Source organism: Oryctolagus cuniculus, chromosome 2, assembly GCF_964237555.1.
Source record: "Oryctolagus cuniculus chromosome 2, mOryCun1.1, whole genome shotgun sequence".
Lineage (NCBI taxonomy): Eukaryota > Metazoa > Chordata > Mammalia > Lagomorpha > Leporidae > Oryctolagus > Oryctolagus cuniculus.
This window is the reverse complement of record NC_091433.1, coordinates 181,207,988-181,230,360: the sequence shown is the minus strand read 5'-3', so window position 1 is coordinate 181,230,360 and position 22,373 is coordinate 181,207,988. Positions and strand designations below refer to the sequence as shown.

At 39.7% G+C, this 22,373-nt stretch overlaps 1 protein-coding gene across 1 annotated transcript in view; it reads left to right on the top strand.

Annotated features, from left to right (window-relative positions):
• Positions 1-20,313, top strand: part of TDRD15 (tudor domain containing 15) — a 462,408-nt gene extending 442,095 nt beyond the window's left edge. The window contains exon 6 of the mRNA XM_070069375.1: positions 17,816-20,313. The gene's annotated coding sequence lies outside the window, so the exon portion shown is untranslated. The remainder of the gene's footprint in view (positions 1-17,815) is intronic.
• The last annotated feature ends 2,060 nt before the right edge of the window (positions 20,314-22,373 follow it).

Below are 22,373 nucleotides of genomic sequence, written 5' to 3'. Positions count from 1 at the left end.
GGCCCCTGTCAAGTGTGTTGCAGCAGGTGGCAAAGTCAAACAGAAGCTTATCCTGCCAACACGCACTCTCTCTAAAACCGTCACCAAAGGACGCACTGCTGGTCTCGGAGGCAGAAGACCCAGAGTCTGCCTTGGTCAAAGGCCTCCTGCCTCCCTGTGATTTCAGATTATTGTTCTACGAAATGGGAATTGTAGCCCCGTGCTTGCTTGCATTATGAGCCCTATTGCATGACAGTGGTAATGAAGTCATGGGAAAGTGTCCTGCAGTAAGTAAATGTAAGAGACTTGATGAACTTAAGACAGTGTTAAGGGTAAAAAATCAATATTGTCATTTGGCTAAACTTCCAGAAAATCTTTGCCTGGACTAGCCATGGGCTACATTCGAGGGGTCCTGATCAATTAAGGCGAGTGAGGCTGGAATGATCTGGATTTCTATAATAATGCAGCCTAATTCGCAGGGGCTGATTTGTTCCCACAGAGACGTGTTTGTCGGCATAATTGAAAGGAGCATGATCAGACTCCATGTGGCTTGGCCAAGAGCAGACCCAGGGGACCTGGGGAAGCTAGTTGTTCCCAGGTTGGAAGGAAGACAGAATGGAGGATGGCTTCTTTCTCGCTTTTGGGCTGCCTATTAATCAACATCACTTTCCTCATTAATATGAAGGCATTCTCAGCTGCACATTTTGAGGAGCTTCCAACAACTCATTTTTCCTCTGGTTACAGAAAAATCAGCCCTCATAATGAGGAGGAGAGCTGTGTTTTTCACAGAGCTAAATATTAATTCTTCTTTCCGTTTGTCATTTACATATCTCTCAAATTAGGTTTACTTTTTCAATTTGCACTGCTGAAGCCCCACAGCTCGAAGATACACAATTAACACTCTTTCCTCAGTGAGGGTCAGCGTGCCTGCTTTGTGGGCTCGGGTTTCTTGTCACACAGCAGCTGAAGGCACATGAGACATGGAAATTTAATTGGCATAGTTAGAAGGATCTCCTTGCGAAGCTGAGAGTGAGAGATGCATGGACGGTCTCTTCAGCCAGCCATTTCCACACCAACAGTCTTGGCTGGACATGTTCCCATGTTCCTGCCTCTCCCTTTGAGAGTGGTAGAGCCAGCTGCTCTGCCTTGAGTGGCTGTAGGATGAGGTTCTATTCTTTTCTGCCCCAGTATCTCAGAGACCAGTGACCTCTCAGGATATTGCCTCCTGGCCAGAACCGGTGGCCTGCAGATACCAACCAAATCTTCTATGTTTGCTCACAATCTCGCCTTGATGTTAAGACAGATGGACTAAGGACTTTCTCCTGCAAGCAGCCTGTGTTGGTTCCCCCAGCTTGCTTCCCCTACTTCTTTCCTCCCTTTATCTGACCAAACCCCCTCCCTTTTGTTCTGTCCTCCCCTGTTTCCTCCCTCCCCTCCCTCTCTCCTTTCTCCCACTCCTGTTTCCCCCATCCCAGCCTCCTCCCTCTCTCCTCATCTTTCCCTCCCTGTCTCTTGTTGAGCACATCCTGAGCTAATGGAGCTTGACATGAAGCTCAAGGTGGGAAATGCTACAGTAACAGACACAGTCTAGTGGGTGCCAGAGGAGAAAACAGGCATCTTTAGGAAAGTCTGGTAACCACGTGGGAGAGAGAGCAGGACTCTGAAGGCAAAGAAGGCTGGGATGCGTCCTGTCTCTGAAATGTCTCAGCACTGTCTCCATCACACATGTGTTTGCTGATAGATCTTGCATTGTTATTGTTATTTATCTGAGTGGTGCCTGTGATTCTGGGCTTAGACAAGTCAAATGAAATCTTCGCCTGCTCATTTTTTTCTCACCTATAAAATAGAAACAGTAACAAAACCTGAGTTCAGTCCTTTAACGTGCTTAGAATCCCAAACTTGGCAAATGCTTCCTGAGCCATGGACAGCATCAAGGTAGGGGTGAGGTGGCTATGTGACCTTTCTCTGTAAATGACAGTTTATGTCTCAGGATTATGTCCTGAATCCTTAGGGGCTTAGAAGACCTCCTTGGAAAGCGAAGGCAGAAATGGTTGATGGTGTTGGATTCTTATTAAAGCTGCTAAGTAGCTATATTTCTGTTCCAGAATGCCTTCTGGGGTCACTTGGGGTTAATAAGGTAGGTAGTGTTAGCTCTTCATTTTGAGTAGGTGAGAGGAATCAAGTCAAAATTTTGTATCTACTGGACTGGCAGTTCTATTTTACTTTTTTTTTTTCTTTTTAATCACCTGGAATGTGCATTTGGAGTTTTTCCACTTGGTAATAGGCTTAGTGCATACTACATATTTTCTCAATTAAAGAAGAATGTCTTTAATTTAAGAATGTGGCAGAGTGGTGGATTTGAGGTCGATGGAGCCATATATTCAAGGCCTGATAATGCAATTTTACTGGATGTATAATCTTGAACAGGTTACTTCATTTCTTTAAAACTCAGTTTTGGTTGCCTTACTATCTTCTAGAATTTTGTGACTATTAAGTGCTCTTGGCAGATGTTTAATGTGTAATAAGTATGTGTTATTATTATGGAGTGCCAACTGTATAGGTGCTTCCATGTGTTAATTGATACATGCATGTATGGTATCCATGCTACATAAGACAAATCCCCCGTTACACTTTACTTCTTGGAAGGCATCTTACCGGTGCATCCATTGGCATTTTGGCTATTTGTAGAAGATACTCATGGGACTATCTCTTCAGGCTCCTTTTTCTAATAATTGTCTCATGCCTGCTTATCCTCAGTGTTGCTATAAGACAGTTACTGTGCTAATACAATGATTCAATTTCTTAAATACAGCTATCTAGCCAAAGTTCAGATTTCAGACCTGCAGAGCAGGGTCAAGTTGTTTATCTGTCCTATAGCAGTACAATTCATATCTCAGGATGTGTCAGATGGCCATGCTATGCTTCTTATCAAGTGGATCTGAGTGGTAAAAGAATTTAGCAAGAAGAAAGAGAGGGAGGGGGAAGAAAGGAAAATGAAAAGAAAAATGTGCAGCACATTTACAGACAGGAGTGGGAGTATGAACTTGGAAATGCATCCCATTTACTCCTGGGATCCAGCCGTGTTCCTATTCTTGGGCTCCTTGAGATGACCCATCTATAGTGAGTATTTGAATAATTCATCTCAACTTGTACTTAAGCTATGGAGACTTGGATTTTTGTCACGCATGGTCCCCAGACATCTAAATGATTCCTTTTCTACAAACGTTAGACCAGGGAGGGTGCTTAACACACTTGTCTAGCAGACTTTAACAGATACTGCACATTGTAGAAGTTCTATCCACCTGGTCTTTCCAAGTAGTTGTTGCAAACATCATTATAATCACATCAGAGAGTCAGCATTTGAGTTTTAAAATTACTATCTATATTAAATTATTTTTCTTTAAGTTAATTACCTCTGAATAAAAGAAAGAAAGGTAACGTATTCTCAGTTTATGAGCAGTCAGAACCAGCTGAGTCTTACAGAGAAGCAAGAAGTTGGCGTGGCATTGCGGCTGCAGAAACTCGGCTTCTAACACTGGGTCTGAGAAACTCATGGACCAAAGCACTAAAGGAAAGGTTGAGTAGGGCAGAGGGGTTTTGCTGCCAAGTTTTGTTGGAACTACTGTTCTTTGATACCACCAGAGATATTTTTCTTTTTTTTAATAAGGAAGGGGGGATCCTTTAAAAACATGGATCATGTCACAAAGAACTCCTACTGTTACCATAAATTAAACTCCCAGAGTTAAGAGGCTGAGAAGCTTCTCTTCCTTGGAAAAGCAGGATTGTAGGGTAGGCAAGAACATGGATTCCAGGGATAGAGTCACAGGATTCAACCCTACTTCTACCATGTGACTTCAGCAATTTAGTTGACCTCTTTGCTTCTTCCTCTGTGAGTTGAGGGTGAAACTATTAGTTATTACAAAGATCTTTGGGAGGATTAACTGGGTTAATATATGAAAATATATTTTGACAGCATTTGGCACAGGCTATGTGTAATATAAATATTAGAGCTGTTGCTTCTGGTGCTACTTAGTACTACTACTAGTACTACTACCACTAACACCAGCCCTCGGAGCTCATAATCCACATAGGAGCCAAGTCTAGGACATATTTAAAAAAAAAAAAAGCTGAGCACTAGAACCAGTTCCAGAAGAAAATTATCTGCTTTGAGGATTTTAAAATACGAACAGAAGTATAGAGAGTCCTTCTTATTTATTTATTTGTATAAAGGGAACAAATTTCATGTATACAGTTTTAAGAACATAACGATACATCCCTCCTTCCCTCCCATCCTCCCTGCAACCCTTCCACCTTCTTCCTTTCTCTTAATTTTTACAATGACATACTTTCAATTTACTTTATAATCCAAAGCATAACCCTGCACTAAATTAAGAATTCAACAAGTAGTAAGTAGAAAAACCACGATTCCTCAAGAGTACAGACAAGATCTATAAATAATAATCAAATTTCAAGATATCAATTTCATTCATATACATTTTCATTTTTGTATTCTGTATATTAGTTACCACAACTCAGGGAAAACATGATATTTGTCTTTATTAGGATTGGCTTATTTTACTAAGCATAATGGCATCCAGTTGCAACCATTTTGTTGTGAAAGACAAGATTTCATTTTTTTTTTTAGAGCTGAGTAGTATTCCGTCATGTATATATACCAAAATTCATTTACCTAGTCATCAGTTGATGGACATATGGGTTGATTCCATATCTTAGATACCATAAGTTGGGCTGCTGTAAACATGGAGGTACAGATAACTCTTTCATATGCTGATTTCATTTCCTTTCATGAATTTCCAGGAGTAAAATGGTTGAGTCATATGGTGGATCTATTTTAAGCTTTCTGAGGAATCTCCATTCTGTATTCCATAGTGGTTGTACTACTATACATTCCCACCAACAGTGTTTTACGGTATCTTTTTCACCTATCATCACCAGCATTTGTTCTTTTTTTGATTTTTGGACGGCAGCCATTCTAACAGTGGTTATTTTTATATGCATTTCCCTGATGTCTAGTGGTGTAGTGGTCCTGAACGTCTTTTTATGTGTCTGTTGGCCATTTGTATTTCATCCTTTGAAAAATGCCTGTTTATATCCTTAACTCATTTCTTTCACGGATTGCTTGTTTTGTTGTTTTTGAGTTTCTTATATATCCTGGGTATTAATACTGTATGGTGGCCTCTTTAATTGTTGACTGTTTTCTTTGTTTCAAAGAAGCTTCTTAGTTTGATGTAATTTTATTTGCCAATTTTCACTTTTATTGCCTATGCTTCTTGGGTCTTATCCAAAAAAATCTTTGCCTGTAACAGTGCTTCAAGTGTTTCCCCTATGTTTTCCTCTAGTAAATTGAAAGTTTCTGGTCTTTGGTTTAGATCCTTGATCCATTGTAAGTTGATATTTGTATAGGGTGCAAAGTCAGGGACTTGTTTTATACTTCAGTGTGCAGAGATCCAATTTTCTCAATACCTTTTGTTGAAGAGAGTGTCATTTCTCCAGTGATTGATTTTAGCTCATTTGTCAAAGATTAGTTGATTGTAAATTTGTGGGTTAATTTTTGGGGTTTCTAGTCTGTTCCACATGTCTTTTTTGTGCTTGTACCTGGTTATTTTGATTATAACTGCCCTGTAAAATGTCTTGAAATCTGATATTGTGAGACCTCCAGCATTGTCTTTATTGTTTAAGATTGCTTTAACTATTTGGGGTCTTGTGGTTTCCATATGAATTTTAGTTTTTTTTTTTCCCTAGATCTTAAAAGAATGTCCTTGTTATTTTGATTGGAATCACATCAAATCTGTAAACTGCTTTGAATAGCATGGATATTTTGATGATATTAATTATTCCAATCCATGAAAATGGAAGATTTTTCTATTTTTTGGTGTCTTCCTCCAATTTTTTCTTTGTCTTTTGTAATTTTCATTATAGAGAACATCTATGTCCTTGTTTAAATTTATCCAAAGATTTAAATATTTTTGTAGCTATTGTGAAACAAACTGCTCTTAAAAGTTTTTTTCTCAGCTTTGGTATTGTTTGTGTTTACAAATATCCTTAATTTCTGTGTGTTTATTTTATATCTTGTAACTTTGCCAAAATATCTTACTTATTCTAACCTTCATCTTAAAATCTGTTGCTTGGAGGGATTTTAGTTTTCTCATGTGCAATAACTGATGAGATACATGAATCTCATTTGTAATATTTCTGGTGTACCTTTTCCCAACATAACTGCACATGCTTTTCCATGGGGCACTTATTCCTATCTGAAGCAAATCAAAGGGATCTTCTTAAATAGCCCTTTCAGGAGTCATGTCACAGAAGATAGGAAAGTAAAGGTCAACATTGATTCTGCATTCTCACTGAGATCATTTCTTTGCCCCTTAGTCATGCCCTAAATTTTATTAATTCTCCCCTCAGCTGAAAAGTTTGGTAATATAAGGTTCCTGAAGTTTAGGCACAGATGAAAAGTTGCATAAATTAAGACTAAACCTATAGAAAGTAGGCATTTTTATCGACCAAAGTGTCCCTCCTCTGTGGTTAGCATGTAAACACAATTAATTTACAAGTAAATTTTGCAAAGAATCATCTCGTCACGCATTTTACGTCCAGGGAATTCACATTATTTCAATTTGTTCAAAACAATCTTATTAATATTTTTATATCACGTATTTCAAATCTATATAATTGGAATTTACATAAGATGTTTCTTGCATCTGTCTTTTCTTCTACTCACCTGTGCCTCTTCTTTAGTTCATTCACTGTCTCTTTCTGGGTTGTTGAATTTATCTTTTATCTGGTTATTATAATGTTTGTGTGTCTATATCCCCATCAGTCTGGAACAATTTCAGTTGATATTTTTGCTCCATCTCTCTTCTCACACAGACTCTCTTCCTGTGTACATACTCACACATATCACACAGGATCTGAAAATATTACCTCGTTCAATCTTCTCAACCATTCTGGGAGACAGGTAGATATTATCTTCATTTTTCAAATTAAGAAATGAGGCTCTGAGAGGTTAATATAATTGTGTAAGGTCACAAAATTCATAAGTGATAGAACTAGCATTTCAGTCCAAGCGTCTCCTACTCCAAGCCTCATGTTCTTCTTTCTGCCATACCAGCCAGAACTCAATTCTCAGTGTTTGTCTTTCTCATTTAAACTTTCTTAAAGACAGTCACTGTGCCTTTCATTTTGGTAGCATTTATCCTAGTAATCCATAACAGATCAAGCTAAACTTCAGGAACATTAATAACTAATGTATTGGTTATTCCTGAATAAGAACATTCTTGGGAAAAATGAGGAATGCTAAGAAGTGAAGCAGTTGATTTAGAGGTGATGTTGAGTTGATGCTTGTTTTTATAAGAATGTGACAGCTAGGGCCTGGAGTTCTGTTAAATCTCCTTCTTATTCTTTATTTCCCCAAATTTTGTTAGCCAGGCTGCAAGTCCATAATCCCTGGCAATAATTTTTGTCTTTACTTAGCTATCTGTCTTTTAAAATAGAAGTTTTAAATTGATAAATTTTTGTACATATTTATTGGGTACAGAAGTCTAATAGTGTGTGTATATAATGTGTAATAATCAAGTAATGGTAATTAGCATTTCAATCTCCTAAAATATTACCATTTCTATTTGTTGGGAACTTTCAAGCATTTGATAAAGTTCAGTATCCCTTCATGATAAAAGACCTTCAACAAATTAGATATAATTTAATACAGAAGGAACATATCACAATAAAGATCATATGTGATAAGCTCATGGACGACATTGTGACACATGGGAAAAAGATGAAAGTATTTCCTCTAAGATCTGGAACAAAGCAGAGGTGTCCATTTTCTGTTTCTTTTTTTTTTTTTCATTTGACAGAGTTTTAGACAGAGAGAGAGACAGACAGACAGACAGACAGGAAGGGGTCCATTTTTATCACTGCTATTCAACATAGCTCTGGAAGTCCTATCCAGAGCAGTGAGGTACAGAAAAGAATACAGGGACTCCAACAGGGACGGAGGGAGTCGTGCTGTCTCTGAGATGAATGATCTTATACATAGAGAAGCTAAAGACTCCATGAAAAATCTGTTGGAGCTGATAAATAAGTTTGGTAAAATTGTAGGATTCAAAGTCAGCCACAAAAATAGTGTTTTTACCCACCAGTAACTAACTGGCTAAAAAAACTGATCTAAAAAGCAGTCTTATTTACAATATCCAGGAAAAGAACAACATACCTAAGAATAAATTTAATCAGCAGCTTGTTTAGTTATTGGCCTTGGTAACTTACTGATCTGATTGACCAAAAGGAAAAGAAAGAAGCCAAAACCTGGAGCCAGAAGTCAAGCACTGTGCTAAGCCCTGGAACCTTCCATTATTCTGCCTCTCACCTTGCTCTCAGCAAGGCCTGTCCACTTTTCACCAAGTTCTCTCTCAACTCAGGGTTTTTGTGTTGATTGCTACCTCTGCCTGGGACATTCTTGCCTACCCAATTCATATTCATCTTTTTTTTTTTTTTTTTTTTTGACAGGCAGAGTGGACAGTGAGAGAGAGAGACAGAGAGAAAGGTCTTCCTTTACCGTTGATTCACCCTCCAATGGCTGCTGCAGCCGGCATGCTACGGCCGGTGCACCGCGCTAATCCAAAAGCAGAAGCCAGGTGCTTCTCCTGGTCTCCCATGGGGTGCAGGGCCCAAGCACTTGGGCCATCCTCCACTGCACTCCTGGGCCACAGCAGAGAGCTGGCCTGGAAGAGGGGCAACCGGGACAGAATCTGGCGCCCCAACTGGGACTAGAACCTGGTATACCGGCGCTGCAAGATGGAGGATTAGCCTATTGAGCCGCGGCGCCAGCTTCATATTCATCTTTAAGTTTCAACCTGATCATCATTTATTTAGGAGGGGTTCATTTTCTCTCTCCAGAGTAGGTTACGTATTTCTGTAAAGGTCTTGCTAAAGTAGTCCTTGTACATAACACCCAGATGTTAATCATATCATTCTTTGCATGGTGTCTCTTTTGCATATCAGACTATACTATTGCTGAGGGCAGGAGGATGTCCATTTCATTTCTCATTTGTGTCTGTCTGGCTGAGAGCACTGTGCTTTTTAAGTTCTTAATAAAGTTGATCAGTGAGTAGATGAGTAGACACAAACAATATGATCTTCCTGATTCTTCTCACTAGAAGGAAATGAAGGAGACAGAGATGGCTTTCAGTTCTACCTCGAGGACATAATGTTTCAGTGAGAAAGAAAAGCTTTCATTTTCTGGACTGTTGTTCTCCAAGTGTTTGTCATTTAAGCTCTCATGTTATTTGAAAGTACTATTCATATTCATGTAAGAAGGAAATGGAATAAACACACTTCTGAGTAACCCAAGGTTATCTAGAAGCCGAGGCAGCCTGAGCTTGCTAGTAGGTGAGCAGACTTGAGGCTTCAGGAGGATAGAGCAGTCTGTCTGCCTTTCAACTGGTGCCTGCTCCTTCATTGTTATCTTAAAAAGAAAAAAAAAAAGCAGACCCAGAAGCAAACCTAGGAAGAACACACATCTTCAGTTCTAGTGTGTAATGTGTATTTTGGACTTAAACAATGAAAATAGTGAGGGTCTGTGTTAAAATTAAAACTTCCCTGTTTAGATTCAACATATTCACACGTCTTTAGAACTTGCACATTTTCCACCTTTTAAAATGAAAAGGGCGATTGATGTTCTCAGAAACACAACTGGGCACTATGTGTTAGGAGCCAGGCTGGAGAATGACAGAGCACCCTGAGGAGATTTTAGGTACTCATTAGTGTGTCTGGCATGACACAGAATGTAACAATTTAACATTTAAGTAGGCTAACCATATTATTTATCCTCCCATACTGAGACACTTGTGAGAGTAACAGCAAGCAGTAATTATTCTTCTGGACTAACCTGCATAAACAAGTACTGTCTGGGCTAAACCTGGATCTATGTCCATCCTATGTTAAGTACCATTTTGCAAGGATAATGAAATAGATGCCTCTGTGTAGTATATAACTACCAGGTAGATTTTTCAGCTGATAATTACTCTAGAAATTCAGAGAAGAAATTGAAAGCCATTAGAGTTCGATACAGGGTGGCTAATGTAATAAGAAGATGTAATCGGAACTGCACCAAGAGAATGGATGAGATGAGTATTTGGTAGAGAGAGCAGATTCACCTAATGTGAGTGAGGACCAAGAATTGTTTGCACAATATAACTGATTGATTTTGGGTATTTAGCCGGGAGTGAAATTTATGAACATACTTAATATTGTACAAAGAAAAAGTATGTAATCAACATTCTCTCTTGCCATCCTGCTCACAGTGGAATTCTGCAACCACACAGCAACCCACAAGCCCTCCAAAGCTCAGCCTGGGAAGTGCCACAGTCAGTACCCCCAAGGACACTTCTGTTTCTCCCTCTTGGCCTCCTCTTCCTTCATTGCTTCTCTTTTTCTCTCCTTTCTGTCTATCTGCTTTCTGTTCTTATTCTGTGCGCATTTATACTCCACTCACCCATGTACACCCCACTGATAGTCATCCTTGGCCATGGTGATGAGGGTTACAACATCAACCAGAACATAGAAGACAATCAGCAGTCATTCCAAAACGCAGAGATGGGGAGCTGGGACCCTGGGGATTGGGGAGACTGAGGGTTTCCTGTCCAGGAAGCATTATCTCCTCTAGGCTCCTGAAATTCACTAAACACCAGCATTCTTTTAAAACATTTTATGTATTTATTTGAATGGCAGAGTGAGAGAAGGGAGGTGTTAGAGAGAGACACACAGAGAGAGAAACAGAGATTTTGAATTCATTGATTGACTCCCCAAATGGCTGCAACACACAGGGCTGGGCCAGGCTGAAGGCAGGGGCCAGTACCCCGATATGGGAACATATGCCGAAGTGTACATCTCCTCCCTCTCTTATTCCCACTCTTATTTTTTACAAGGATCAATTTTCAATTGTATTTAAACACCTGAGAATAATTATGTGTTAAGTAAAGAATTCTACCAATGGTATTAAGTAGAAAAAGAAAATACTAAGAAGAATAAAATAGTAGTGTTCTGTAGATATCAATTAAGTCCACTTGGTCCATAGTGTGGATTAGCTCTGTGGTTTCGTTGTTGACTTTTTGGTCTACCTGATCTGTCCATTGATGAAAGTGGGGTGTTGAAGTCCCCTTTATCATTGTATTGGAGTCTATGTCTCCTTTTAGATCTATTAACATTTGTTTTGCATAGCCTGGCACCCTGGCATTGAGTGCATATACATTTATTATAGTCACATCTTCCTGTTGAATTGACCCCTTTATCATTACATAGTGCCCTTCTTTGTCCCTCTATGCCTAATATTGGGATGGTTCCACCTGCTCATTTATGCTTTCCATTAGCATGGAGTATCTTTTTCCATGTTTTCACTTTCAGTCTTTGTGCATGTTTATTGGTGAGGTGTATTTCTGTCAGGCAGCAAGTAGATGGGTCTTGTTTTTTTACCCACTCAGCCAGTCTGTATCTTTTAATTGGATAATTTAGGCCATTTACATTCAGCATTATTATTGATAAGTAATGACTTGGTCCTGTTATTTCTCATAAACATTCCTGTTGTTTGCTTTGGATTGTTTGCACTTTTAGTAGATGATATTCTGCTTTTGCATTCTTTCATAATGATGACTATCTGTTTCTGTGTGTAGCACATCCTTAAATATCATTTGTAAGTCTGGACAAGTGACAAATTCTTTCAATTTCTGCTTGGTATGGAAGGTCTTTATTTCATCTTCATTCATAAAATTATTTTGGACTGTATCTCACCATTCTCTCCTAGCCTGTAGGTAATCTGGCGATTCTCTCATGGCCATTTTAGAATCTTTTCTTTTTATGTTACTGTTGATTGATTTTTTTCTGGTCATGTCTATGAGGAGTTCTATTTGCTTCCTGTACTTGGATTCCCTTTATTTCAAGAAATTAGGGAAGTTTTCTGTACTTATTTTACTAAATGTCCCTTTTAATCCATTCTCTCTTTCCACACCTCCAGGAGCTTCTAAGACCCATATGTTAGGTTGTTTGATAATATCCCATATTCTGTAACGTTATTTTTAATTTTTCTTTTTTTTCTTTTTGTTGTGACCAAGATATTTCTAACGATTTGTCTTCTAGCTTGGCTATTCTTTCTTCTGCCTCACCACCTCTGTTGTTAAAGCTGTCCACTGTGTTTTTTATTTAACACATTGAATTATTTATTGCTAATATTTCAGATTGATTTTCCTTCAGTATCTCTACCTCTCTTCTAAATTTTTCATCCATGTTATGTATTTCTTTAACTGAATTTGCTTCTCCTTGTTTTTAAGTAATCTTACAATAATTCTTTTGAATTCCTTTTCAGGCATTTCATCAATCTCTTCATCCTCACATTGTAATATTGAACTGTTGTCCTTTAGGGCAGTCACATTGTCTTCTTTGTTCATGTTTCTTATATTTCTTTGATATTTTTAGGCATTGTGGAACCCCTCGTTTTTTTTCCTCTGATAGGTTTTATACTGGAAATATGCCTCTTTTGATTAGTGAAGTTTCTGCTCCTTCCGTGGATATTCAGAGATGTGTGTTGGGTGGAGTCAGGGAGCGCCAATCAGTGCTCAGAATTGGTGTAAGAGCCCAGGATAACACCCAAGTTGGGTGCGGTAGATCTCTAATGTCAGCAGGGGGGAAGGTAATCACACTGGCTGGTGTCCTCCTCTCTGCCAAGGTGATCCGTGCACAGGGTGGGCTCAAAGTGGCTATACACCCAACCCACGCAGGAGCGTGAAACACAGAAAGGATCTATGTGGTCCTCAGTGGGAGCACAGAACCCTCTCTGATGAACTCTTAAAGCACTCAGGGAACTCTGAGCCTTTGAAGCCAGACAGAGTGACTGCTCAGAGACCCAGCTACATGCCACGCTCTATTGTGCAGTCACAGAATCCCCACAGTCATAACACTTTCCTACAGTCACAGGGAGCAGGAGATCCACTCTAAGCCCCATGAACCTGCTGTGTCCTCGGAAAGAGCTGAGGCATTTCCGGAGCCTCCTGCCTGTCAGTGTTCCACTTTGCTGTTAGGGTAGGGGAACACATCACAGGCTTAAGTGGCTACCCTGCGCCCTGACAACCCACCAGGCCAGCCTCAAAATCAGTAGGGACCACCAGTTTATCCCTTGGGTAAAATCCCCTACTTGTACACTCATGGGCTGTGTCTGCCTGTACTCACCTTATCAAGAGAGACCCTCGTCCCTGCTTATTGCTAAGCACCCTTGTTGAGGGGGACACAGGAAGCAGATGTGCTTTCTATTCATGGCATTACGTGGCCACCCTACCCCCAGCTAGTGCCACAAGTTGGACTCAAAGTCAGTGTTGTCCTCAACGTTCTCCCTGAGGCAAAATCAGCAGTGACATGGGTTGCCACAGACTCTTTTCACTTCTCAAGGAACTGGCACCTCCTCCTGACTGCCTCACTTTTCTCCGTGGAGTATTGTGCTCTGGGAGTTGGGAAGGGGAAGGAAGCAAGGCTGCTTCCCTGCTCCAAACCTGGAAGCTGTTCAGACCCCAATCAGCTCCCAGGCTGAAGTAAGTGGGTGGCTGTGAAATTCCCTCTCAGCTAAAACTCTGAGTGGTGGGGCATGCAGCAATGTCTTCCTACCTTGACATAAGGTAGTGGCTCACAATCAGCAGCTGGCTGTGCCACACAGCTTGTGGCAGCAGTGTCTGTCTGCTCTCATCTTTTCCCAAGGAGTCTTCATTGTTTTCTCATTTCTTCAACAAAAGTTTCTGCCAGAGCCCTGGATTAGTACTGTTCCTTCTTTTGTTCTTTTCAAATCCCAGAGCAGCTGAAGTTAGTGTAGCTACACTCTATTCAGCCATCTTGAAAGTCTGTTGAAACTAGAACTATTATCTACTCTTAGAGGGAATGTAAAATGATGACTATTATGGTAAGTAGTATCATGATTCCTCAAAAAAATAAATGTGGAATTATAATATGATTCAGTAATCCCACTTCTGTGTATATGGGCAGAAGAGTTGACACTAGTATCTCTGAGAAGTAGTTCTATATTCATGTTCTTAGCAACATTATTCACAATAGTTGGCAAGTGGAAGTGATCCAAGTGCCCACTAACAGATGAACAGAAAAAGAAAGTGTGGTCCATGCAAGCAATGGAATATTATTCAGCTTTAAAAAATAAGGTGTTCTGTCAAATTCTGCAATATAGATGAACTTTGAGAAACCTAGACTAAGTGAAATAAGTCTGTCATAAAAAGACAAATATTCCACATATTTAAGGTTTCTAAAGTAATCAGTGTCATAGAGCAGAAAATAGAATGGCAATGTCCAGGGATAGAGGAGAAGAAAGGAATAGGGAATCCTTATTTAATTGGTGTAGTCTTTCAGTTTTGAGGTTAAAAAAGTTCTGGAGATTGGTTGCCCAACAATGTATTCAAATACACTCAGTACTATGAAGTTTAAAATGGTTAAGATGATTGAAAAAAAAAAAAAAACATAAACAAAGCAAGGCACATCTAGACCCCAACTTTGCCAGAATGTTTCCATTTTGAGTGTTTCCACAAGCTCCGATGATATAGATGTGCTGCAGGTCCTGTCTTTATGGAGTTCATTCTAGAGCACCATAGAATCCTTCCCTTGGGCTTTGGACAGTTAACAAATATCATCAAGATCCAGAAGGCAAAAGCATTCATTGCAGTGATTTATCAAGCTCTGTACTGGGTTTTGAAGACTCAGTAAGGCCGGACAGGATGACGGAGAGGGGAAGGGCATCCATAGAGATGTCACGAAAACATTAGGATATATAAAATGCCTGTTGGGATTAGGAAATGAATGGCTATCTAGTTTAACCAGTGTATGTATGGTGTGGGCATGGGGGTTGGGAGAGTGACAGTGGAAATCACAGTATAAAAGACAAGCAGATGCCAGACTGTGGAAGGTCTTGAATGTCATGCTAAGAAGATTAGATATTATTCAGTAGACAATAGGGAGTCATTGCTTTTTAGTGGGGGAATGAGAAAAGCTAAAACATCTGGGTGACTGAAAATCCAGTGATAAGAGCTGTGTTTGAAGATGATGTTTTTCGCTTTCCTTAAATGACATAGACCAACCAACACTTTAGAACTGCCAGTTCACAATTCTTGCAGGTTTTCAACATGTTATTTCGTCTTCCCCTGCTTTGTTCAGAACTGCCTGTTTTCTCTAACTTAAAGCTCCCTGGCCCATAGTTTGCACAATTGAGCAAGTAGGAGCCACCCCATCTGCATTTCCATCCAATGGACCCAGTCACTTTGCATTGCTGAAACAATCTGCCTCTAACAGACTCTCTTAAGGGAGAGAGAATTCATTTTGGAAAGATTAGTGCTGACTGCCATGCAGAGCAAAAACCACTTTGCTGGAGCTCAAGCCCTTTTTGTAAGGAGGACCCAGTCCCACCACAGAGCCAGATGAGCATATTGTCAATCTCCCTGAAAAACTGGGGCCTTGGTGAACAGCATGTGGCCATGCATGTTTGGTTCCCTGACAAATCCCCATTTTCATTCCCTGGGAAGACCTGGACAATTGTATTTTGCAGAATATTTTCAAGTCTGCTCCCGGATCTTGACATTTCAAACCAACGAACCTCCTTTGTTTGAGAAATGCATTTAAATAAATTAATGAAACCACTGCTCTGAATGAATCCTTTCAGGCTGCTTACAGAGAAATTTTGAAAGGGCAATATTATCACTGACAAAAACTGCAGCATCTGAGCAATTTGATATCCAGAAAGCTGTGCGGGGAGGCAGAACATAATGACAGAGTTTTACCTATAGCAGAGCCATTAGAGGTTGCCTACCGGAAGGACAGCTGAAGCAGAATTTGTTTTCAAATTACAAGAATAAAGAACATTCCTGGAAGACACTATTATTATACAGCATCAAAAGAAAAAGGGAGATTAAGATGGTTGGAAGATGCATTCAGAGCTGAGATAAATTCCACTTTCTCTGTGGTTTGCCCACCCTGCAGTCTCTCTGGCTCAATGGACTGGGTGGGTTGGAGAAATTACCAAGTGCTCCTCTCTCCATCCAGATCTTTCCCCCACTGAGAGTTCCTTCTCCCTCTGGTCTAACTGAAAACACTTGCCTAACAGGGAACCATGTGAGGGAGAGGGGGGTGTCTTTGTTAATGGTGCCCATTGGAGAGGACAACATTAAAATTTTTTTTAAATTGAAGGGGACAATTTTGGGTTTCCAAGTCATTAGGCAGCTTTATGACTTGTCCATTTGCAAAGGAGCTGATGGGACTCTCCACACAGCTCTCTCACTTGAAACCAGCTCATCTCACACATGACTTTGCTCAGTGTTCCCTCCATGCCAAGAACTGCCCTGGTGCAGGCTGAGGCTCTCTTTGGAAGACATAGGAAAAATCTGTGCTGTCTGCTTTGCAGCATCATTTTATTTAAAATGCTATAGCACGTGAACAAGACTGTACATGGGTCTTTGCAGTGAGCTAGTAAAATCAAATAAAAGCCTACTCTATTACTACTGTCAATTTTCAAACATGTATCATGCATAAGTTCTTCACAAATATTAGCTGAGAGTGAACCTGCACAATCTTCTTAAGGGATAACTGGAAGGGAACAATGCAGGTGCTTCTGGAATTTTAAAAACATTTGAATGTACTTCTTTAAAATGCACCTTTTCTTCTGTATGAAAGACTTTATGCAGCGGACACAATTTGTTCAAAACAAAACAAAAAAAGAGTGGGAAGAATTGTTCAGATTATGCAACTTGATTTTTAGTAAATCAACAAATAGTGTGCTATTCTGAGCCCCCAAAAATGGAGGGTTTCTAAATATACTGTCAAGCTGACCTCATTCCTTCTTTATTCGAAACATCTACTCCAAATGGACATGCACACACAAGTGGCACCAAACATCCTTTGTGCTTCCTGTCTTCCTATAGAAACTTTCATTACCTTGTGCTCTTCTCATGCATTAGCTCTTTGAAAAACTTGCCCATACTACCTCCTGTCTCAGTGCCTATGAGGTGAAGGTGGAATTACAAAGTGATACCGCAGAACTGGTGTGGAAGCCAAGCTGTCTGGAGACCAGAAGCTGGCTGGAGCTATCCTGACCCAAAAATGAACAGTCATCTTCTCATTCCACTATCCTGGCTGGGAAGACCACAGAATTAGTGACAATCCAGTGGAACTCCTGAGATGTGCTTGCTGCTGGGATCAATGCACCAAATTTGATTTTACATGCCAGTCAATGGGACAAGAGCCATTGTAGTTACGTTGTCCCTGATAGAGAGAATTCCATGAAACATCAGTTGCCTTCTGCTCTACCCAATCATAAAGAGCTTAATTGGATTAGGCTCTAAATAATTACTCAGGTAAGCATCTTGGGCGCCCCTAGTGCTGGATTTCTCAGCATCAGTGATTCAGTGCGGTGGCAAAATGGATCAGTTTTGGAATGTCGTCCTTCCCTCTATTCTGTTCCTTTTGACTTCCTTTACGGTTCCAGTCTCACTGAAGTAGATCCAGAAGCTCCTGAAACCTGTTTAGGAAACCATCCTGTGTTGCAGAGATCCTAGTGATGACAGAACTGTCCTATCAATGTTACTTTGTCCAGGTCAGGATTAACATTTTATTGTATACTTTCATTTATCTGAGTTTAGAACCAATTAAGAAAACAAATGAAAGAATTAGAGAAATAAAGCTTAAAATATCAGGGCCAAGTGCTATGGCAAGCAATTTAAGCCGCCACCTGCAATGCTGACATCCGCTATTGGTGCTTGTTCAAGTTCCTGCTTTTCCACTTCTATTTCAGCTCCCTGCTAATGTGCCTGGGAAGACAGCAGAAGATGGCCAAGTGCTTGGGCCCCTTCTACCCATGTAGGAGACCTGGATGAAACCAGTAGCTTCTGGCTTTTGTCATTTCAACCATTTGGGGGGGGGAGTGAACCATCAGGTGGGAGATCTCTGTGTCCTTGTCCTCCTCTCTCTTTCTCTAGCTCTGCCTTTCAAATAAAAAATTAAACTATCAACTTTATTAATTACAAATATGAAGTTGAGAATGTGGATTAAATAATGCAGCTACAATTGCACCTTCTACCATTCTTTCCAAATCTAGATTTTGAGTACATCTATATCATGAAGAGACTGGACATACCGATTAGATGATTTAATCTGTATTTTTTTCTCATATAGTTATATGAGGGAGGCCCTAATGATACATCATTTTTCATAGTTGAATAAGTTCATAAGGAACTTTTTAAACAACCTCAACTGCAATCTTCGAGAAAATTTATGTTCTAATGGAAATGATAGGATATGCAGATAAAGTCAACCCTCTGTATCCACAGATTTTACATCTCCAGAATCAATCACAGACCAAAAATATTTTTGAAAAAAATCCTTGCCACTATACTAAACATGGACAGATTTTTATTTCTTGTCATCATTCCTTAAATAATATAGTATAACAACTATACATAGCATTGACTTTGTATTAGACATTATCAGTTATCTAGAGATAATGTAAAGTATATGGGAAGATGCACATAGATTATATTCAAGAAGAGACTTGAGCATTAATGGATTTTGATATCTGTGGAGGGGCCTGGAACTAATCTGCATGGACACTAAGGGATGACTATAATTAGAAAATCACAATGGAATATGCTTGATTGAAATTTGGAAAACAGAAGTAGAGTTTCAATTAGAACAAGTGGACATGAAGCTAGGTAAGAGGTCATTAGACACCAACCCTGGGAGAAGAGTGAATTTCAGAAGTGCACCCAGTGTACTGCCTAATGCATAGCAGTTGCATGATAAATGCTAGTGTCCCCTCCCTTATCAATTTCTTGTTCTAGAAACTTGACTTGAATATCAATTGGAATGTTTATAATCATGGTGAAGAAAATCATATCTCTAATACTGAAAAGATAAAATTCAGAGTAGATCTGAACTTTGAGCCAGAGGTCCTGCCTGAGTATTTAAGAACTAAAGTGATTACAGTTCCAATATATTAGGGTATATGCTGGCTCTCACGCAAATGAAAAGGCCCTCCAAAAAGCCTACCTGGTACAATGCAGGAGAGCTTCTGGAATGTGACAATGTCCATATTCCATGAGACATTTGAGAATCGTAAACCAATATTCATGGCTAATGATGCTTCGTAGAGAAATTTAGACATTTGTTCTACCAGTCTAAGGATTTTTGATTCCGTATAACAATTTTGATAGACAACTGAATGAGTGGATGGATGGTCTGTCTCTATGACATCTCTAAGTGACTTATTTCAATCATCACCTTCCTGTTGAGGAACAACCAATTCATTCTGATGGAAGTTAGGTTTAGAGTTTATTAATACATTTTCTACACTCAGACAGGGGAACTATTAGGCGAGTAATGGAAGCTGCACTTTCAGACTAGCTATTTGTGGCAAAATGACTGTTCAATATATTTTGAAGCCCCTTGATAATCCATCTACTACATCTTCTGTCTTCTGTAGAGGCCCCTGATAATACTACAGGAGATAAAGAAAAAGCCAAGACAATGTTATAACAAGTCACAAAAATGGAAGATTCACAGAAGATTCTTTCTGTGTTGGGAATATGCCTAAGAATTTATTTGAAGTAGATAGGTTTTGCTAAATTATGAATCTATTGTAAGTTAATATGAAAGACCCTTTTTAAAATTTAGATCTATTTAAAGTATATGATAATAACCTCTGTAACTAAGGAAACATTAAAAGATTAGTTTATTTTAAGGACAGTCTCAATAAATAGGTAAGAAATGTCATTATAAGCATTTGCGATTTCTGGCAATTAAATGAAAAGTTTTAGAATATCCTAAAAAGAAGCCAGTAACTTTGTTTCCTTTGCAATCTTGTTTAAACATTGACACCAAATAATTTTGACGTCTATGAGTTGCTATTTTATCTTTTATAAAATGATGAGATTTAAGGTGGAGGGGGGAGACCTAACACTTTTACAGGACAGCCAGCTCAATGCAAGCTGTCTGTTTGATATATGAAGTAGAAAATTGGATAAGTTTGATGATGACTTAATAGCAGGACCTTTTTCAAGTTAAAGGAAGTGAAGTCACCATAACAGTAACCACATTTTAAGAAGAATATCTGTAGCCTAGAACATTCACAGCAAAAAGAATGAAAATATCAAAGCGTAGAAAAGCTGTAACATATAAGAAAATGTTTATGGGCCTAGAAATTTTAGTAGTATAAATGATAGCATTTAGAGAGTAATTTGATGATTGACTTGACATAGCCAAATTTATTCTTTATTAAAGTGGGTAGACCAAATGGAAATGAAAAGGAAAAATTATTTATTTATTTATTTATTTGACAGAGTTATAGACAGTGAGAGAGACAGAGAGAGACAGCGAGAAAGGTCTTCCTTCCGTTGGTTCATTCCCCAAATGGCTGCTACGGCTGGCCCTGCACCGATCCGAAGCCAGGAGCCAGGTGCTTCCTCCAAGTCTCCCATGCGGGTGCAGTGGCCCAAGTACTTGGGCCATCCTCCATTGCCCTCCCGGGCCACAGCAGAAAGCTGGACTGGAAGAGGAGCAACCAGGACTAGAACCGGCACCCATATGGGATGCTGCCGCCACAGGCAAAGGATTAAGCAAGTGAGCCATGGCGCCGGCCCCCCCCAATTTTTCATCTAAATTATTTTCTCAGCAAGGGAATTGTGTGAGTTTCCTTTTGGGGACAATATCAGCATGGGATGTCTTAAGCATAACAGAAAATCATCACAATGGTGAGAGGTTGGTTGATCTACAAAGTGGACCTTGACATGAGAGTGTGCATTTGTTGCTGGACTTGCTCATAGAAGTCATCCAAAGAGATTGTTTAAAAAGTACAGAATTAAGGATAGGCTTCAGGACTAGTGTCTAAGATGAATATGTACCACATTGAGGTACCTGGGTTTGATTCATGGCTATGGTTCTTGACTCCTGCTAATACAGATCCTGAGAGGCTGTGGTGATAGCTCAAGTAATTGGATTTGTGCCATCTCTCTGGAAGTCTTGATTGAATTCCTGGCTTTGGCTTCAGGTCAGTCATGACCATCGCAGGCATCAGGAGAATGAACCAATGGATGGGATTTATTCTCTCTCTCTCTCTTTCTCTCTCTCTTCCTCCCTCCCTCTCTCCCTCCCTCCCTCCCTCCCTCAAAATAAACATAATTTAAAAGTAGAGAATCAAAATAGAGCAAGCAATGTACATCTTCATGCTGGATGGGTAGGCGCAGTGATTTGAGGTGGAATAACAGGGATGAAGTAGAGAGAAGAGATATTTTGACACAAGGGAAAGTGATGAGGGTGGAGTTTGAAGTGGGCTAATGCCGAAGTTTAAGTGGGGTGAAGAAGACACTTAAGCAGGGGAAAAAGTGGCAGTGGAAACCCCATGTGCGGTGTCAGAGCCAGAGCATGGTGAGGATCCATGCCGAAGGCAGTGAGGGTGGCCTTTACTGTGATGCTGGGGCCCCAGCTGGACAAGTCAAGCATCCATCAGGCTAACAGAGTTTACTGAGTCTGAGTGGGTGAGGAGTGTGGTCAGCAAGGGCAGAAGGCAGTGGCAGCCTCTCAGAGTGGAGTAGGAACACGTGACAAGGGCATCTATGTGGGGGGACAGCAATGGCAGCAGCTTGGCTTGAGAGTTGCAAACTATGAGACAGACGGCACTTCCGTCATGGAGACTGGGATATTAGATGTCACAGTGATTAGTGACAGGGTATTTGGATTGTGGGAGGGCTACTGTATTGTAGAATCATTGTAATCAGACTTTTCACTGCTGGGGAAGGAAATAAGAATAGAATTAACCTAGTATTGAATTATAATTGGCGTTTGAGATATGAATTCATGATTTTCAATATATAAATATATTAATAAGTAGAATACATAGAAATAAATATACATATATGTACATATAATACAAATGAATGCACACACATCTATATCTGTTTTCATCTAGAAGTGGTGGCAGTGAGACCTCAACAACAATGAAAACACCTAGAACTGAGATTTTGCTGTCTAAGCACCATTCTCTACTAAAAGAAATTATGTCAGCTTGGAGAAATGGATTTTCCAGGGATGATATAAGGAAAATACAAGAGGAGCCAGAGAATCTGACTGTCCAAAAATAAGAATGTGTTCAGTAAGCCATGGGAACATGCCAAAAGAACACAGGAGCTAGCTTGAAGGAGTTCCATTTAAACTAGGGACAATTCCAACAACAAAATGAATAACAACTGCAAAAGATTATAACCCAACGAACAAAATAGGAATTCAAAATTCCATCTTGGTAGAAATATATGAATGGAGAAAGACAGCAGGTTTCCTTTCTTCCTAGTTGTAGAAGGAAT